This window comes from Protopterus annectens, chromosome 4.part1 (genome assembly GCF_019279795.1).
Source record: "Protopterus annectens isolate FY-2018-M chromosome 4.part1, PAN1.0, whole genome shotgun sequence".
Lineage (NCBI taxonomy): Eukaryota > Metazoa > Chordata > Ceratodontiformes > Protopteridae > Protopterus > Protopterus annectens.
In genome coordinates, this window is record NC_056734.1 from 1013702859 (window position 1) to 1013723843 (window position 20985).

A 20985-nucleotide genomic window follows, 5' to 3' on the forward strand; every position below is an offset into this window, starting at 1 on the left:
TGACGTGGAAGATACTGCAGGGCATTTTGTATTTCTTTCTGGTAATAACTCCAATTTCAGATGATTTAACCTTGGTGGCCGACCATCATTACCAGGATTTAGATTTTCTTACCAAAATGTTTCAAGGTCCTGAGCAGAATCCATTTTCCAACAGCAGTGGTGTGGAACAGATCTTTACTACGGTGAGGAATGGTATCCCCTATATTAACTGTAAGTTGTCCATTTTTGATTTAGAGAAAAAGCTTATTAAACTTAAGTCATTAGAATACATCAATTTCTATTTGGAAAGATGTCTTGAACTGAAGTAAGTCCCTTTTGGTTTATTTGTTTACAAATTTTCTAATGGTATAGTTTATTCCAATGCCATTTACATGGACTTGGTGACTTTCTATAGCAAAACAGGTCTGGAAGTGCTGAAGATGTTAATTAAGCATAATAGCCACAAGATACCGGCTAATAGAGAAGAAATTCTTCAGCTTAATAACATTATTTTAAAACATAATTCCTTTGCATGTTTTAGGTCCTTATATGACAGTGTTTCTATTAAGGTGGAAAGTCATATCGCTACCTTGATTTCCAAGAAGACCAAGAAACTTGATAGAGAAGCTAGGGCATACCATAACAACCAAGCATTTTTTATTGATTCTTATAGCACTGCCACCATAAACATGACTAATTTATCTAATTTAAAGACTGTATCTTTAGGAAGTAATTAAACCAAATGGGTGACTTTAATGGTGCTAATGAAACAGTGGAAACCAGTCTAGCATGACCAACTATATGAATAACATTCATACAAGTCCGGCTGTTGATTCAGCAGTCAATGATTTTTTAGCTTCCACCATTCTCCAGCAGTCTTACCCATTTTTTCATCACAGAATCAATAAAAGAGATCAGACTGCATCCAGGAACCCCTGTTACAAAAGGGGAAAGAAAAGAGGGAGGGGAAGGGGAAGAGGCCATTTGTTTTGGCTTGTCCTATTTTAAACCTGTCCTTACACATTTTTAATGCTCATGAAATGAGTGTGTTATCAAAAGGATTCACATTTATACCTACAATGAGAGTCCATTATACATACTTGATTGTTAATTTTAAACTTTTTGTGAGAAAGCCGAATCTTGGATTTGTGTTGGCTGAGGTTAAATATACTAGTGAAGAACAAGTTATTAGAAAGCCTAGTTGCTTTAATCCTCCTTTGCATAATACTTTGAATGTTTTTACAAAATCATGTAGAAGTTATTTTGACTTGATGTTAAAATGCAATCCTGAAAACAAATTGTTTAATTTAAGTCTAAATGAACAGCAAGCACTTTCAAATATATGCAAATATAAACATTTAAGGTACATGAAAGCTGACAAGGTTTGTGGCCTTGTGATTATGGAACAGGGGAATTAGAGTGAACAAATGTTAAAGTTATCCAATAATGAACATTATTCAAAATTAAGTAAAGATTTTGTTAGGAAGTGTTTTTGTGAAGTTGACCATTTACTCTTGGATCTATTTAATAAAGGGTACATTGACTTTAAGGTATACAATTTTTTGATGGTAGAACACCTGAGTTGGGGAAAATTTTTGGAATCTCCCAAACCCACAAAGACATTTCTTGTCCACCATTTAGGCTGATTATTTTCTCCCCCTTGCCATAAGGCTGTAACTATTTCTCATTTTCTTGACAATATTTTGAATCTCATTGTCCAAAAAAGTGAATTCTACCTGAAGGATTCATGGTTGTTTATGGGCTGGGTTAAAGAATTTAATTTTACAGGTGAAGAATGTATAATGGGTACTGTGGATATTATGTCTTTATACACAGATATTGGCCAGGAAGAGGGTATAGAGTTTGTTGGAGTGTGTCTGAGTAAATTTTGTCACTTTGATAACATTATCATCAACATAATTTGTATGTTGATGGAAACTGTTCTCAGTAATAACTTTTTTCTTTTTGAAGATGGAATTTGCCAACAGAAAACAGGGGTAGCGATGGGGGCAAAGGATGCCCCTGGATTTGCAAATATAGTAATGTGGTAGTGGCAAAGTACAATTTTGGTTAAACTACCATTGTTTAAACATGTTAAGATGTACAAGAGGTACGCTGATTATCTGTTTTTCTTTGGAGTGACAGTGAAGAGCTATTCAATCAATTTCCCAATAACATTAACCAAAGTATTTCTTGGCTTACTTTACCTTGAGTGGGAAAGGGACAAGGGTCCATTTTTGGACCTTAATATCACAGGGGGCATGGAAAAGCATTTTTTTAAGAGTTGTGCTCACAGAAAGGAAACTTTCACTAACAACTATTTACATTTTAGAACCCATCACCCCAAAGTCATGAAACTTTATGTCTTCCATGGAAAAATCATTAGAATTAGCAGGATTACCAGTAATGATACTGCGTTTTTAGAGAAAGTTTCTGAACTCACTGACATGTTTATAGACAGAGGATACCCAGTGGACAACCTTCGAACCATTGGTCAGGAAGTGGTCAACAGTCATTGGTCTAAATTTCACCACAGCCTAATAAAATGGTTAGGCATGATATCTAAAAATGAAAAAAACAAAATATATTAGTTTATATTACAGTGGCATAGTTTGTGCGTTCCAGTACCCATCTGGGGATAAGTTATTAAAATGCCATTTCAGCAAACTGGAAAATTATTTTAGGGAACCCAGAATTAGTTAAGGTTATTGGAGAAGCTCCCCTATTTGTTTTCAAGAAATGTGGTAATTTAAAGCAACTTTTGGAAACAAATTTAGTCAAGGAATAGAGATTCCAGTATTATAAGTGAAGATGACCGGTTCCTCAAGGAAAGCCCCTTCTTAAGTTTCCTTTTTGCTAATAGACAATACCTTATGGCTTTGATTAATAACATTTTTACTTAGATCAATGAATCACAGCAGTCAAAATTTCGACCAATACTTAAATATGGATTACCACAAACACCCAACCAAAACATTTCTTTGGCCCAAACCCCAACTACAAGCAATCAGAATTCTGGCTGGTACCAAGCACCCCTCAAAGCCAATCAGAACCTCAGTTTGGACCGAACCCTCAACTTTCCACTCCCCATTTGCTTGGACCACAAGGGGATAAGAAACATTATTTTACAGAACTGGGACATTATTTTGAATAGCAGGGATATCACTACTATTATCGGACCTACACCTGCTTTTTCATATAAAAAAAACAAAGTCCTTGTAAGCATCTTTTGAGCACTCAGATAAGTCCTTTCTATTGGAACATTCGTATAATAGTGATAAACCTAAAGGCATGAACTCTTACAGCTTATGTGTGGTTTGTGACTATATACATGTGGGTTTGCATTATGTATTCCAGCACTCTGATTTTAAGGTTGAGTTCTGAAGATTCTGTAACTATCACAGTTAAAATGTTGTTTATGCAGGGGTGTGTGCAACTTGCGGCAATTTCTATATTTTTAAATCTACACCAGAACTTTCAAGCCATATTAAGGAGCACTGTACAGCTATACATAATGTTGACCATCAAAATGCTTTATATAAACATAGCTTATCATACCCAAGTTTTGCTCAATTTAAATTCTTAGCGTTAAAACAGATACACTTGTTTTTTTGGTGACATGGACACTTTGCTAGAAGTGTGAGAATTAAAGTGACAGCTGCTACTTAATGCAGACTCCCAGCCAGGGCTGAATGAGTTTATTAACATTAAATGTGTTTTAAGATGGCTAAGATAACTTGTAAACCATTACCTATTTCTTCACTTTAGTTTATGTTTGAAGTTGTCGATACATACACTTGATTGCTTCAAGAATTTTTATTACTTTAACACTTCCATGACTCATTCATACTTTTTCTACTTTTACATTTTAATTCAGAAAGTTTTTGGTTTTCAGTTGGAGAGTGGGTGGAACTGAAAACACTATTTATTAAACTCCACACCTGTTTGTGACTCATTACAACAATTTTCTAATGAAATTATTTTCATTAATAAAGAATGAAAGCTCTAAACACCATTATTTTCCTTCTTGTCTGGTTTTAGAAGTTTTTTGTACATTAAAGTATGATATATATATATATATATATATATATATATATATATATATATATATATATACACACATGCACACATTTACATGCATATATATTTAGCTAGTGATTTAAGAATGGACTTTAATACTGACTGTTCTATTTTTGTCTGCTTTTTTTTCTGAGAGCCATCTGAATGAATTAAAGAAAGGATTCACTTTTATACCATAACAACTTGCAAATTTAACTAATGTTTTGCTAGATTTTACATTATATTTGAGAAAATTGAATCTTAAATATATTTTAAATGATATGTCACTGCCAAGTTTTAATGATAAATGTACAGTAAAGAAAAAAGTCAGTATAATACTACATTGCATAATACTTTGAATGTGTTTCTTGCAGTTTGTGATCATGACATTAGAAAAATGTTGTCGCAAAAAAGTACTTTTAAATGGTACAATTTCAATACAGAAGAAGTTGAATTACTCCAAGACCTCAAAAATAACACTGATATTAGGGTCATGAAAGCTGATAAGAGGACAGGGGTCATCATAATGGATGAGAACATTTATATTTCTAAAATAGAGTTGCTGTTGCAATATACAGAATTTTACATACATATTTCATTGTTGGATGTTCATAAAAAATTTAGGTTAATAGCTGTATGTTTACTTGATTTATTACAAGATAAAATTTCCATACAAGAATATAATTATATGATTGTTGAACAACCAGCGTTAGGAATTCTTATTGGCATCCCCAAAATGCATAAAGACTCTTTAGATCCCCCATTCAGACTTATAGTTTTGTCTAAATGAAAACTGAGAACATCTCACAATTCTTGGATGCTGAACTTAACCCCATTGTTCAACAGACTACATTTTATTTAATAGATTCCTGGATTCTTTACATGAACTCTTTAAATACTGGGTTACTAATTCTGATAAATTTTTAGTTACACTGGACATTGAGGAATTATATACTAGTATAACCCATATTGATGGACTTGAATTAGTTAGAGAATTTTTAAATAAATACACTTTAAATGATAAAGAGTCAACACATTATGTGAGTTGAAAGAAAATTTCTTAGAAAATAATTTTTTTACGTTTAATAGAAAATATTTATTATCAACAGAAGGGTGTTGCTATGGGGTTTAAGATGGTCCCAGCTTATGTGAACATCATATTAAGTCCATGGGAAGCAGAAGTTCTGACTAAGTTAAATGGGTTTGCCACGGTAAAACTATACAGAAGATATAAAGATGATATATTTTTGCGTGGCAAGGTTTCAAAATTGAACTAGATGTTTTTCTTAGTGGGATCACAAACAGTATTGATTTTTTGAAATTCACTATTTGAGGTGTAGGTTTGACAGTGCAATATCTTGATGTACAACTATTTTTAGACCAAGAAAATAGTCAATTTCAGTCAAATTTTTTTCGTAAAAAGACATACAGAAATAATTTTTTAGCCTACACTAGACAATACCTGTCCTTTATGAAGGTTAATGTTATAAAGGGTCAATTCATTCGACTATCACACACTATTAGTGAAGACTCAATCTTTATTAAAGAAAGTTGGTTTCTTAAAGAACTGTTTTTGTAAAGAAATTATCCTAAAGATTTAGTTAATAAAATTATGAACAAAGTTATATCATTGAAAAATACTAATTTTTTACCCATTTTTAAATATGGCTTTATGAGCAAAAAGTCTAATGAGTTAAGTGACTTCAGGTTAAGTTTTCCTCTTCCTATTAGTCAATATATGTATATGCTGAAAGAGATTATCAATAAGAAGTGGAACATCATACAAGGAAACAGCATTATCTTTGATTTTGGGTCATAGTCCTAAGTTTTGTTATAAAAAGACTAGGAATATTAGGACTATTATGGAGTCTAATAAATATTCTCATGTTTGTGCAAGTATTAATTCGAATAATTATGGTATGTATAAATGTGAAAATTGTAATATATGTAGACATATACATGTCTGTAAAAGTTTCATTTTGCATCACAAGTTTATAGTCAATTTTAAAAGTTATTTTAACTGCAGTTCAACAAATGTGGTGTATTCAAGTTTTTGCAACTTTTATTTTTCTTATTATGTTGGCAAAATTAAAAGAAAGTTGTCGGATCACATTAGGGAGCATTATTTAGCTATTAAGAACAAGGATTTAAAAAATGCTCTAGTAAAACATAGTATTTCATGTGCAAAGTTTAAAACTTTAAATTCATTATTTTAGAGTGAGTTAGTGATTTTGTGGGTGATGTTAATGCTTTCTTAGAGGTGAAGGAACTCAGATGGCAATTGTTTTTAAACACAGACAATCTTCCTGGTCTCAACAAAATAGTAAATGTGCATTAAAGTGGTATAACTAGGAAGTGATGTCATCACTTGATATTTATTGTGAATGGCTCTAGTGTAATTTAAAACTACTGAGTTCTTATTGAGTTTGTTTCTGAAGATGTTCTGTTTATTAAACTGGAATGAAAGTACTAACGGAATAGTTCCTGCCTGTTCCTTTCCATAGTCCATGGAGTTTTGGTAGTAGTGTGTTGTTTGTTATCCATTTTGGCATTTTTTTTCCAAACAAAAAAATATATATCTATATATATATATATATATATCTATATATATATATATATATATATATATATATATATACATATATATATATATATATATATATATATATATATGTATCTATATATATATATATATATATATATATATATACACACGTATATATATATATATATATATATATATATATATATATATATATATATATATATATATATATATATATATATATATATATATATATATATATATATATATATATATATATATATATATATATATATATATATATATATATATATATATATATATATATATATATATATATATATATATATATATATATATATATATATATATATATATATATATATATATATATATATATATATATATATATATATATATATATATATATATATATATATATATATATATATATATATATATATATATATATATATATATATATATATATATATATATATATATATATATATATATATATATATATATATATATATATATATATATATATATATATATACATATATATATATATATATATATATATATATATATATATATATATATATATATATATATATATATATATATATATATATATATATATATATATATATATATATATATATATATATATATATATATATATATATATATATATATATATATATATATATATATATATATATATATATATATATATATATATATATATATATATATATATATATATATATATATATATATATATATATATATATATATATATATATATATATATATATATATATATATATATATATATATATATATATATATATATATATATATATATATATATATATATATATATATATATATATATATATATATATATATATATATATATATATATATATATATATATATATATATATATATATATATATATATATATATATATATATATATATATATATATATATATATATATATATATATATATATATATATATATATATATATATATATATATATATATATACATATATATATATGTATGGGTCTACCTGAAAATGCCAAAAGTTCTAAATGCCGATGATGAGAACACCGACACCGGAAGATCGACAACGAAGAAGACTGACAGTTGAGAATCCCAACGCTGAGAACACCAACATGTTAAGGTATGTGTGCGATAGGGACAGATGTTAGGGTCAGGGTGTGGGTAAGTGTGTGATAGTGACGAACTTTAGGTTTAGGGGCGGGTTAAGTGATTTAGGGTTAGGGTGCGGGTAAGGTAAGTGTGCGATAGTGACGGACTTGAGGGTTAGGGGTGGATTAAGTGAGCTAGGGTTAGGGTGCAGGTAAGGTAAGTGTGCGATAGTGATAGACTTAAGGGTTAGGGGCAGATTAAGTGAGTTAGGGTGCGGGTAAGGTAAGTGTGCGATAGTGACGGACCTTAGGTTTATGGCTTGGGTTAAGGTTAGTGCATAGATAGTTGTGTATGTACGTTTTAGTGTAGGTTTGTAAGGTTTTTGTGTGTGTGTGTTTTTTGGGAAAGGTATTTGTTTTGCTGATTGTCGGGATTGTGGTTTGTCGGGCATGTGTAGTTTCATGGTTTTGAATTTTCGGTTTATTTCAGTTTTGTCGTGTCATTTATTTCGTTGTCGGTGTTTTGGCGTGTCGATGTTATCAGGTAGACCCGTGGCCTAATGGATAAGGCATTGACCTCCTATGCCAGGGATTGTGGGTTTGAGTCCCATCTGGGGTGATATAATCTTAGTGGGAGGATGGCATAATGGTTAAGGTGTTTACCTGGTAAACACAAGGTGCAGAGTTTGATTCTCATGTGGGATAATTGGCTAGGCTTAAAATGGCCCACAAGGTTCAATTAGCCTAGTACTTACCTATAACCTATAATAATAATACATATATATATATATATATATATATATATATATATATATATATATATATGACACATTTCAATGAACTGGAAATGGCCGAGCACAGTTTCGCAAAAGTGCTTTTTCACTGAAAAAAGCACTTTCGCGATGCTGTACTAAAAGAAAAAAAAAAAAACACGAGAAATGTCTGTTGCTGAGATCGTGGCACAGTGGGGATAAGGGAATATTCCCTTTTCCCCACTTTAGTACGATCTCGGAGTGAGAATATAGAAGTAGGGGGGGTGGGGTGTGTAGGGGGCGGCTTGCCCCCTTGCGTAAACTTGATTACTGTTGTTTTGTTTTTTTTTTAATGTTGTTAGGTGTTTTTTTTTTTACTTGAATTTCACAAAAGTGCTTTTCCGGTGAAAAAGCACTTTCATGAAACTGTGCTTGGCCGTTTCCGATTTGTGGAAACGTGTCATTGAGCATTCGTCCTAGATCTATATATATATATATATATATATATATATATATATATATATATATATATATATATATATATATATATATATTTTATATATATATATATGTACATATGGATCATACATGGCTCTACTTTATATAATCGAAAAATCACTTACTCTAACTTCATAACTTCGAAACCACTTTAGCAAAATGTCATATTTCGATCATCTGGAACATCACAATGTCACTCCAGGAAACTAACCACTGGGCCACCATGGTAAACTTTGCTCTTTTCTCCGATATAGTACAATTTTTGAGTATGTATATTTAGTTGGGGGGGCAAAGCTCCCACATGGACGGGTTTGATTTGCTTCAGTTTGGCCCAGTGGTTAATTTCCCGAGTGACAATGCAATGTTCTGGGTGATAATATGACGTTTCAGTAAAGTGGTCTCAACATTATGAAATTCAAGTAAGTGTTTTTTTAGTTATATATGGTATGTATGTCTTGTCAGGTCCTAACCTGCTAGTGGTGGCAGTTTAGTTTATTACATTGAACCAAAATAGAAAGTTGTAGTGATGGAGAATATCGCATGCCTCCCCCGGAAATCAATGTGTGTGTGTGTGTGTGTGTGTGTGTGTGTGTGTGTGTGTGTACTGAGAATATGAGTTTATTTAAAGTACAGTTACTGTGGACAAGTCAAGGTATTGAAACCAAGGATAAGTGGTGAGAAAGGGGTCAGTAGAGTGAGGCTAAAGGCTCTGCTTAGAGGAGTGTTCAGTACAAAGCCTATTTTGGGGGTTGGATGGCATAGGTCCATATGCAGGGCAGCAGTGCATATTTCCCGTAGGCTCGTGATGCCAGGATACACTTAGTGAATCACTTAGTGATTCATATCTATATGCCTTTTATATTTTAATTTGTTTAGTAGCAGTGATATGATTTGAGAGAATGTACCCCTGGTGGTCGTCAGATATAAGATTTTTAAGATTTAAGACTTTTAGAGTTTATGATAACTTATTGGTGGGCACTACAGGAGGTCCAATCACTGTAGCCACTGTCCACTGTCTTTTATTATGCAAGTTCTAAGTAATGTTTATAATATGTAGGGGATTTTTTAATGAGTGTGGGATAAAGGAACAGAGATGGAAAGTGACGGCTAAGTTTTGGCTAAAAAAATGTAGTCATCTGGCATGCTTTCTGAAGGTAGGAATAAAGGGCAGTGTTTTACCATGGCTGGTAAATCATACTTTAGATGTTGGACTTCAGGCATTAGTGTCAAAATGTGATATAATTAAATGTTTAATTAAATGTTTAATGCATGAAGATTTAAGGCATTTAAGATGACATTGCAATTTTTTTTTAATATATCGTTCTTGACTGATAATGGTCAGCATGGATTCCTTCTTGAAACCAGGTTCATAATTTGCAATGCTTCCTTAACTCCAGGTGGTACAAAAGGTTGTGATTGTACAATTTATTTATGCTAGTGAGCCACCAAGGTGGTTAGTATTTGAATTTCCCAATACATTTGGTTCTAGTAGGGACTGCCAGGTCCAAGCACTTTTCTAGATGGGAGTAGAACTCTGTTGCATAAGTAGAAGTTGAAGCTGAAGGATGGCTTGTGATATTAAAGTTCATAGGTTCATACTAGGCTATCTGCCCTAGGGCATTTATAAGCCTAGCCAGAGTGTGTATGGCTTTCGCCACCCATTTTAAATTAATTTTTCTATGCCCTTTTTCGAGGTTAGTATACTGTGCCTTTGTCTAACAGTGACACAGAAGTGATACCCAGGGTAAACCTATGATCTCCCATCCACTCATCAAGATTCCTCTTGAAGAGAGTCAATGAGGGACTCTGCCTAACCTGGACTGGGATTTTATTCCAGAGTGAAGGGAGCCTCTGGGTTATGAATCTGTCCCTCCAGCATGTCCTATTTATTTCAGTGCTGAGGTTTAAGTCCTCGAGCGTAGCTCGATGGGATTTGGATTTTCTGAGGTGCAGCATGTCCATTAATTCGGGTTGGACATGGCTTTATAAGCCAGGCACAGATCGCCTCTGAGCAGGCGGTATGCCACTGAGTAGAGCTGGAGTTTCTTTAACCGGGCAGCATACGGCATCTGTTTGAGCCCTTGATCCTCTTGGTGAGGTACTTTTGGGGTCTTTCCAGTTGCTGCAGGTGTCTGGTAAGGTACATCCCAAAAGGGGCATTGTACTCAATTATGGGCCTGATGAGGGATGAGTAAAGAGGCACGATGACCAGGCCCGATCTAGATGTGAAGGCCTTCATGATTAGGTGGGCTATATAAAATGTTTTTCTAACCACTTTGGCCACGTGGTTGTCAAATGAGAGATTGTTATCAACTTGGGTCCCCAGGTCCCTAATTACTTCTTCTGTACTTAATGGATTACCACCTATGTGGTAATTTGTGGGCACTTTGTTTTTGCCAAAGGGGATGACTATACACTTTTTGGTGTTTAGCTTGAGGCCATGGCTCTGGCACCAGTTGTCTGTTTCTATGAGGCCCTTTTGGAGGATGCTTGTGTCAGCTGGAGAGTCTATTATGGCGCCCAGTTTGCAGTCATCTGCGAACTTGGTCAGCCACAGTCCTTCCATGTTGGCCTGTACCTCCAAGAAATATATACCGAACAAGAGAGGTCCCAAGACTGAGCCTTGTGGGACGCCACTTGTAACTGGTTTGGAGTCTGACATGGCTCCAGCTATTCTAACCATGTGGGTTCTGTCCTTGAGCCAGTTTGCAACCCATCTAGTGACATAGGGGTTTATATTTAAGCTGGTGAGCTTATCTATAATGCCCGAGTGGGGTATTGTATCGAAGGCTTTTGCGAGGTCCAGGTAGGCTGTGTGGACCACCTTCCCTTGTCAATGGCCTTGGTGACTGTTTCAAAGAAATCGACCAGGTTTAAGAGGCAGGATCTGCCCTTAAAAAGCTGAACTGGGTAGGATCCAGTGTTTGTAGGTCCCCAATATCTTTATTTATAAGGGCCATGATGATCCTTTCCATAGCTTTGCAGACCACGCTAGTGAGACTTATGGGGCGATAGTTTCCAGGATCCATTGAGGCACCACCTTTGTGGAGAGGGACCACTGTTGCTGTATGCCACTCTTTGGGTACATATCCTGTAGTAAGGCTGAGATTGAACAGTAGTTTTAGGTTTGGGTTTAGCTCTTCTTGAAGTTCATGTAGGACGCAGCCCACAACACCGTCTGGTCCATTGATGCTGTGTTTCTTGCTTTGGAGAGGGCAGCTCTTAACTGAGCATCTGAGATGTCAGGGGGGCAGCACTCTGCTGGGATAGATATTAGCCCTTTGGTGGGAGGGGAAAAGTTTGCGCTGAACCTGTCAGCTAGGATGTTGGCAATGTCTGTGGGTTTGGTGTATTTTTTGTCATTTTGGACTAATTTTGAGCATATCTAGGAATTCCCACCCAGGTTCCTAACATAACTAAAGAAAGCCTTGTGATTATCCTTAGTGTCCTGTGCAATTTTTCTCTCAAGCTGGCCTTAGACGATTTTATGAGTGCCCGTAGTTTTTGCTAATACTGATCAGAGATGCCTTCCCTTTTTGGGATTTTGCTCTGTCATGTAGTAGCTTCCTCCTTCTATTGTATAGTTTGTTTATGGCTGGGGTCCACCAGACAGGACGTCTGCCTTTGGAGGATTGGTTCTTGGTTTTATTTGGGATTGCATGATCCATGCATTCCTGAAGGTGTTCATAGAATGTGTTTATAAAGGATTTTGTGGTCTGGGCCATATTATCCACAGGCCCGGGGGTTTTGAAGGATTCCACCTCGGTTTTGAGGAGTGTGAAATTTGCTTTAGAGAAGTTTTTCACTGTGGTTTTCTGGGCATGGGGTGGGGTTGGGATGCGACTATGCAGTGAGATTAGTTTATGGTCTGATCTTACCAGTGAGGGATACACTTCTGGTCTGGAGCATAGAGTCCCCATGTTGGTGATGATCAGGTCCAGTATGTTTTCCCCTCTTGTGGGAGTGGTAACAAGTTGTTCCATAGCATTTGAGTTTATAAATTCTAGGAACCTTTGGGCTAGGGTGTTGGAGCTAGAGTAATGCTCCCAGTCTATGGTTGGGTATTTGAAGTCACCCAATATAATGGTGTTTGGAGAGACCTTCATATTTTCCAGTGTTCTCAGGAAGGCCGAGTGGGGTTCCTGGGTTTGGGAGGGTGGTCTGTAGCAGGCTATAAACTGGAAGGCAGTTTTACCCACTGTTAGTTGCACATGGATAGTCTCTGATGCTTCGTGCTGTGCCACCAACCTGGAGGTGTGGGTATCTTTGACGAATATTGATACTCCCCTCCTTTTGTGGTTCAGTCCAAGTTTTGGGCCCGAAAAGCATGGTATGAGGTATAACCTGGTAGTGCTGGGGTGCTCTCAAGAGCCTTGAACCAGGTTTATGTTACTGCGCAGATATCGATGTTCTCCATGCTAAGGAGAGTTTCGAGTGCATGCATCTTGAGGTTTAGACTTCTGGCATTGAGTAGCATTACTCTTAGTTTCTTATCCCTTGTGATACCTATGGAGGTGGGTTTGTCTTTTGAGCCTTGCCTAAAAAAGGCACTATGGGGGTAGCAAGAGCCTTTGTCAATATCCGAAAGCCCAGGGGTGACAGGTGCAAGCCATCCCTAGCGAAGCATCGTGGCTTGTCGAGCATGTCATCCCAGGCTGACAGGCATTGATCTCCTTTGAATGACACCAATACTTAAGCCAATTGTTGAAATTGATAATCTTGTCTTCATACTGTGGTATCATTCTTGGTGAGGGTAAGATGCTACTCAAGGTCAGGGTCATACCGGCCTGGGCTACATGCTCAGAGAGCTCCTCTATGTCTCTTTTCATGTAGTCCAGGGAGGTATGTCTCAGGTCATTCACACCAGCATGGACAATGACTGAGTCATATTTGTACTTGCCTTGGAGTGACCTGAGTGCTTGTGTTATGTGGCGGATCCTAGCGCCCGATAGGCAGCTCACCGTGACCTTCTCCTTGTTCAGCCTGGTGAGCGGGAAGTCAGTGTGTCTGATGATAGAGTCACCTATTACAAGTGTATCAGGTGTGTTGTTTAGCCTTAAGGGCTGTGACTATTCGGCACACTGGCTTTGTGAGCTATGTGTTGAACGTGTTTTGTTTTGGGGTAGCGGTTGCTTGGGTGTCTGCTTTGGAGGTCTCTGCTGCTTAGGCAGATTTTTATTTAGAGCCTCCAAGTATGTTTTTGTGTGTTTATGTGTTTGGTTTGCTGTCGTGGTAGATCTATGTGAGACTGGAATTGTAGTGAGTGTGGTTTCCTTCTCCTCCTGACTGGTTATGCCAGTACTGAGTTGAAAGAGCTTAGCCTCCAGTTTGGCTATATGGTTGCATCTCTCACATGTGTTGGAATTTGTTGGGAGGAGGAGAGGGTTGTCTGTGTACATTAGGCAGTTGTAACATTGCCTCAAGATTCCCAGGTTCACCAGCTGGACCAGAGAGGAGATTGACAACTGACCTTTGGACATGCTAGAATAGTATTGGGAATTCCTTTATAATTGAAAAAAAGGGCCAATGGGGAACAAGTTACTCAAGGGAAGTTTGTGAGGGTGTAGTGCTTTTAATTTTTTAGTGCTGACTTATATAATTGCTTTAGTGAGCAAGTGCTAGGCTTTAGCGTAGGAATAGGGTGTTTATTATGAGAACTAGAACAGTTCCAAGGCTCAAACCCAAATAAGCGGCGCTGCTCGATGCGCTATGCACAAAATCACGCAAAGCCGTGCTACAGCGGGTTTTATACAGGCGGACTTGAAAGAGCTAGAAATTGGCCCATAACAGCCAACAGACTACCAGATTCCTGCGCTGGGAACACCCCTCCAGGGACAGATAGGCTGCTCCAAGCTCCCCACTGCCACTGGTGAAGAAAGAAGCCTCCCTCTATCCAAGAAAGGAAATGGCAACACAGGAACTTTCCAAAAGTCCAGAATACAGCAAAGCCTGTATTTGGACTACTCTAGGTCAGGAAAGATGGGAAACAAGGATAACTTTTTTTTTTTCTTTTTTGCAATAAACGGCAGGAAATTGCAATAAATATGTAACACAGGCTAGCGCACTTGAGTGTGTAGCCTCAACAAGTAAATGCAACAAACAGGACAAACTTTAAAAGTGCAGGTGCAAAAACAACTTTAGACAGCTTAAAACAGTTCAAGAAGCAGAAATATTTGCAGTTTAGCTAGATCGGACAGTCGCCCAGGTAGTAGCAGGAAAAAACACTTTTATCAGGTTAGCAGTCACTCTTTTAGCCTCTCTGCTGCTAGCACCACTCTGCAGGACCACGAGGAGCTTGGCTGAGTAACAAAGCAAAAACCTCGCCAAAGCGGGTTTTATACAGGGGGATTTGAAAGAGGTAGAAATTGGCCCAAAATGGCCAATAGACTACCAGATTCTTGTGCTGGGAAACTTTTGAAAGCTCATCATAGAGTTTAAGTAGGTTTGTTTTTCTGAAGTCCTTAAATTCAAATTTTTCACTGGTTGGGGGTTGTTTGAGACTTTGAAGGAGAAGTCACTAGTTTATGGACAGCTTTAGCCAGAGATGAGGATACTATAGACATGGTATATGAGGGAGTTATTGATAAGGACAAGGTCAAGAATGTTTTACTCCCTAGTGAGCTGGTTAACTAATCATTCTAGAGAATTATCATTTATTAAGTCCAGGAAGTTTTGGGTATACACAACATTTGAAGAGCAAGTGCGCCATTTTATCAATGGATAGCTAAAATTGCCATTAAAAAGTATTTTTCATTATGGGTATTTCAAAATGTAGATTAAGGAATCTGTCATGACCATATAATTCATAACGGACATCCTACAGCAGGCTTAAAATGATAATCTGTGTTGTTTAGGGTAAGTTGGAGTTCAGTAAGTTCTGTTCGTGGATCTTAGGGAATCTTTCTAGAGAAAATCATTTCTGCCAAACATGGAATCACCCCCACAGTTTCTCTTAGGTTTGAATGCATGGTAAGCTTTAAACCCGGGTAAGGAATGAATGCTGTCTTTACAATGAAACCAGGTATGACACAGACATGGATGTGTTTGGGTTGCAGAGTCCTAGGTAAATTATTTATTTTAAAGAAAAGAGTTATGGTAAAACCTACACAGTACTGTGATTTTGTCGTGTAACGAATGACTGTGCAGGTCAATCTGATTCTTATTTGAAATATTGTTTTTTTCTAAAAACAAGGAATCTTGCTTTATTTATTTATTTATATTTGTTTACTGGGGTAGTGGCACTGATCTCAATGAACCATTTGCAAGCACAGCCCGGGTAAAAAGGATCACATAAGAAATGAACAAAACATATTTACAGATTTAAGAATATGCTGTAACATTTAGTTCAAGAAGCAGTGTACCACATCAAAACATGGAGGGAAAAATGGAATTATGCTTAGCAGAGATTTTTGGACAAGATGTAGCCATAATGACTGAGATGACTTATGGTACAGGAATAGCAGCATATCATTATATGGAAAGATATGAAGACATTAGAAGAGACAGGCGAGAATAGCTGCAAGAAAGGATTGTTTGATTAACAGGCAGGGGAACTGGAGGGAGTGGGGTGGGATGATGGGAGAGAGCACCAGTTACATTCTGTGTGAATTCTGGGTGGTGTAGCCTATGGAGACTGGGCAAGAAGGGCATGCTACCATAGCTTAACTGTGTAGGTCAACCAGACACAACTGGGGAAGCTCTTGAAAGAGCAGATATGCAGGAAGCTTGTGTGCTCTTTCCCCATATAGTGGAAGTGCTAACATCCCTCTGAAGCTGCAGAGGTTATGAGCTCCTGAGGCTGGAGGGAAGACCATGATATCTACCTGGATTAATGACACTATGATAGGTTCTCTCCTCAATGGGGAGTAAATAGGCTGGTAATAGCCCTCGTCCCTGAGAGGAATGAATGAGCTACACAGGTCACGGGGTACATACAGGCGGCAGAGGGGTTAAAAAAAGTTGTGTGTGTATGTGTGTGTGTGTGTGTATATATATATATATATATATATATATATATATATATATATATATATATATATATATATATATATATGTGTGTGTGTGTGTGTGTGTGTGTATATATATACATATATATATATATATATATATATATATATATATGTGTGTGTGTGTGTGTGTGTGTGTGTGTGTGTGTGTATGTATTAATATGTGTGTGAGGGAACAGGAGTTTAAGTTTATTTAAAAAGCATGCATCAAAGTCAACAGCTGCAAAACTGAGGTGATAGCAGGTTTTCAGATGAAACTAAAAGAATAATTATCTAAATCATCTTATAATAAAGATTAAAGACTGATGGAAACCACTGACACTGAACTAAGTACATTTGGCAGAAAAGTATCCTTAGAAAGTTGCTTACATGGTGCAGAGGATTAAAGCAGTGACTTCAATTCTGATGACATGCAATTGAATAGCAACATAGGTGCCAGAGGGGATGTAAAGGTAAGGTGTACTGAGTGGTTGACACCAGTTTACCAATTCTGGGAGAAGAAGTAAGTCCACTGTGCTAAAGTGCCATCACCTACTGGAAAAAAAGATGCACAGCGTACAGTAGGGGTTTCAAATCCATATAACCATGTAAGATAACTAGCAAACTCAGGCAGGAATCACAAAAAGAAATGCAGGAAGTGTAGCTAGAAATGTAGTATAGTTGCCTCCCTTATCTATAATTATACTGGCTTGAAGGTTGCTTGCTGTCTGAGGGCCATATGTTTGAGATCCCTGACATACAGCATACAGGCCAGACATGTCTGCCTGGTTCTGACAAGCACTGTATAAGTGGTAGTCTTCAGGGTGCATGTGTGAGAATTTACACACATAAAGTGGAAGGCATAGTAGGCCTTCATGTCTGTATGTATGCATGTCAGCCACCAACAGGGGGGTTATGGATGGAAAATGGAAAAATCTTTGATAGCTAGCTAGATGAAAGCCATGACATGAGCAGCTCTTTCTCTCTTGTGATGGAAAATGAATGGACATGCTTAGGTGGTGGCCAGATGGTTTACAGGCACTGGAAACAGAAAGTACTGAAAAACTAAACTCAGAATGAACGAAAGAGAGTTTTATGGAAAAACACAAGCAAATAATTAAAAAAACTAAACAGAAACATATATTTAATGAAAGATGGGATAATATAATTTGATTGGTTACAGAGAAGAAAGTATTTTATTTTATTCATGCTTTAATTACTGGAAGGACCAACACTGTTGTGGCCTATTTTCAGTGTAGGCTAGGGTGGGAAAGCAAGCTGAAGGACATATAACTTGCATAAAATATGGATACAGATGAACATAACATATACATGATATTGTGAAGGACGAAATCTACAGTCATTCAGTCTGCACCACTGCCTCTAATATACAGTGCCCTCCTTCAACCTGTATATGAGATACAGGGCTTATGGTTCTTTGATCCATACCAGTATTCCAATAAATACAGAGGAAAACAAAACACAAACAAAATACATTAGTGCATATGAATATAAATCAGTGTAAATAAATGACTGAAATTTGCCCATAACTCACTAATGCTGACAGCACTAATCATACTGTGGTGTTAATCACTCCTGTAGTACTAGCTTTGTGAGCTGCCTTAAACAATAAACGATGTGCACATGTTCATAGGCAAATACTAGGCTATCTGCCTTTGTGGGCCATTTTAAGCCTAGCCATTCTCCCTTTCAAATATGAGAATCAAGCCATGTACCTTATGTTCATGAGGTAAATACTCTAACCATTATACCAACCCCCTCCCCTCAGTGACAAAATTAAGCACATTAAATGTGAGGAATTTATTTCAGCTGAAAAAGAAATGCAAAAAGATGGTTTTCATGTACAGTTGAAAAGGTTTTCTCACATTTAATGTTTTGTCTATCTCAGCCAACTCATGCAAGCTATCAGGAATATCACACTTAATTATCTAGCTGCTACAGAACCAAAGAGAGCTGTTTTTCTGCATTCAGTATAAGATGTGAATCAATAAGCCAGTACAGAGAAACCAGCGTGTAGTTTTGTTTCAGATGCGTGGTAATTTTCAGCTGTACATAGAAGAGCTGTAGCATTTGCATACTGGATAAAGGTGATATTCTTTACATGCTTTGGAATAAATTTAGAGAGACTAAAGTAGTAGTGGCTTCATAACATAACTGAACTTTGAGGGACTCTTTGGTCACTGTTAAATTATGAAGAATATTCATATCACCATATGACTATGTATCAGTGAAACAACTGTTTTATTTATTTAATGACATTTGTTTACCAAGGAAGTCTAACTGGGCAATAACCTATTTCCAGTGAAGGCCAGTGAAGGCCAGTGAAGAAAAGCTCCAATATACTACACAAAAGCAAAACAGTAGAGTATAGCAAATATAAACATTTGATATGGATTGTCATTTATACAAGTGTAATATAAAGTAACGGAGTTATCAAGGTTATAATTTCTACAAGTATAATACAATACAATATAACACAGAGTAACCAAAGAAATACTAAGATTGTCTAGTGAGAGAGAACTAAACTTAATTTGTTCATAATTACAAGAGGTGAAGAGAGAGCAGGAAGCAAAGGTGAGATAAGTATGGAAAATCTATGAAATCAAAAGAGATAAACAGAGACCATGGTTAGCTGAGAAAAGCATTATTAATAAGCTGACAAAGTGTCAGAAATCAGAGAGCAAATAATGGTTAGCAAAACAGGAATATGTATAAACACGAGAAGAGAAAGTATGTATATAAAGGTTGTAGGGAGAGATATTTACAAATTGCAAATAAGTATCTGAAATTTGGTCATTCTGGTAGCATAACAAGTGAGTAAGATATTTAGTAGTGGAACATGAGATGGCAGTAAGATGGGAGATGGACAGTAGGCCAGAAAAATGAAAAATTATTATAGCTGGAGGAAGAGGAGGGAGAGGTTGGCTGCAAGAAAATGAAGTGAGGGATAAAACTGTTTTTTTTTTCAAACTTTTATTTTATTATATTTTTCAATATTTGATATGCAAAAATATGCAATATGACATTTCCTCATGAACAGATTAACCTTGAACTGACAATTAACAAGATAATGCCTTTTAACTACTAGACTTGAAATGTCAAAGTTCTAGTGTTTAAAGAGATCAAGTTCATTTATACAATTAAATTAAATGTTTGGAGTAATACAGACATACATTTAGAAATAAGTGGTAAATAGCAGGATTCATAGCACATAATATATATAACTATTTACATATAGTGCTACAATTAATGAAGTTAGTGAGTGGTCACTTCATTACAATGAAAGACAAAAATAAAACTATCAGAGGCTACTATCTGTTAAACTCTCATGAGGAAGATACTTCCAGAAATAACGTAGGGGCAGGTTGATAGATGTGTTCTTGTTATAGTTTATTTCAGAATGTGTTCTAGGATCAGATTCCAGAAGTTGAGACACTTCATGAGCTTATTTCTATTATCTATGAATATGAGATATGATATATTTGGAGGCTATATTAATAAAGCCCTTCCATTCTATTTTTGACCTGTCAAGCCAGTTTTGGGTGATGTACAATTTGACTAATGCAAATTAAGCTATTAGGATATTCAAGTCAGATTGGAGCATATCAATGGGATTCACATGCAATATAGCAAATTCCCAAGATAGGGTAGATTTCCCACAGCCCATTTTCTGAAGTTTGACCCTTAATGAGTTCCATAGGTTTTGTGCATATTTGCAGTACCAGAGAATATGCAAAAGGTCTGCCGGCTGTGATGGACAAAAAGGGAAAAGAGGAGAGGTGCTTGGGAAGAACTTGTTTAGATGTTCTGGTGTACAGTAGGTGCTATTGTTCATCATTAACTGGGTATTTACAAGCTTCTTGAAGGGGAGAAATTGTTTGTGTTTGTGATGCCCGTTCCCTGGCCCAGCAATCAAGGAGCCTCAACCCTCACCACTAACACCAGTGAGAGGTGTATTATATAGGAGGAAAGGATA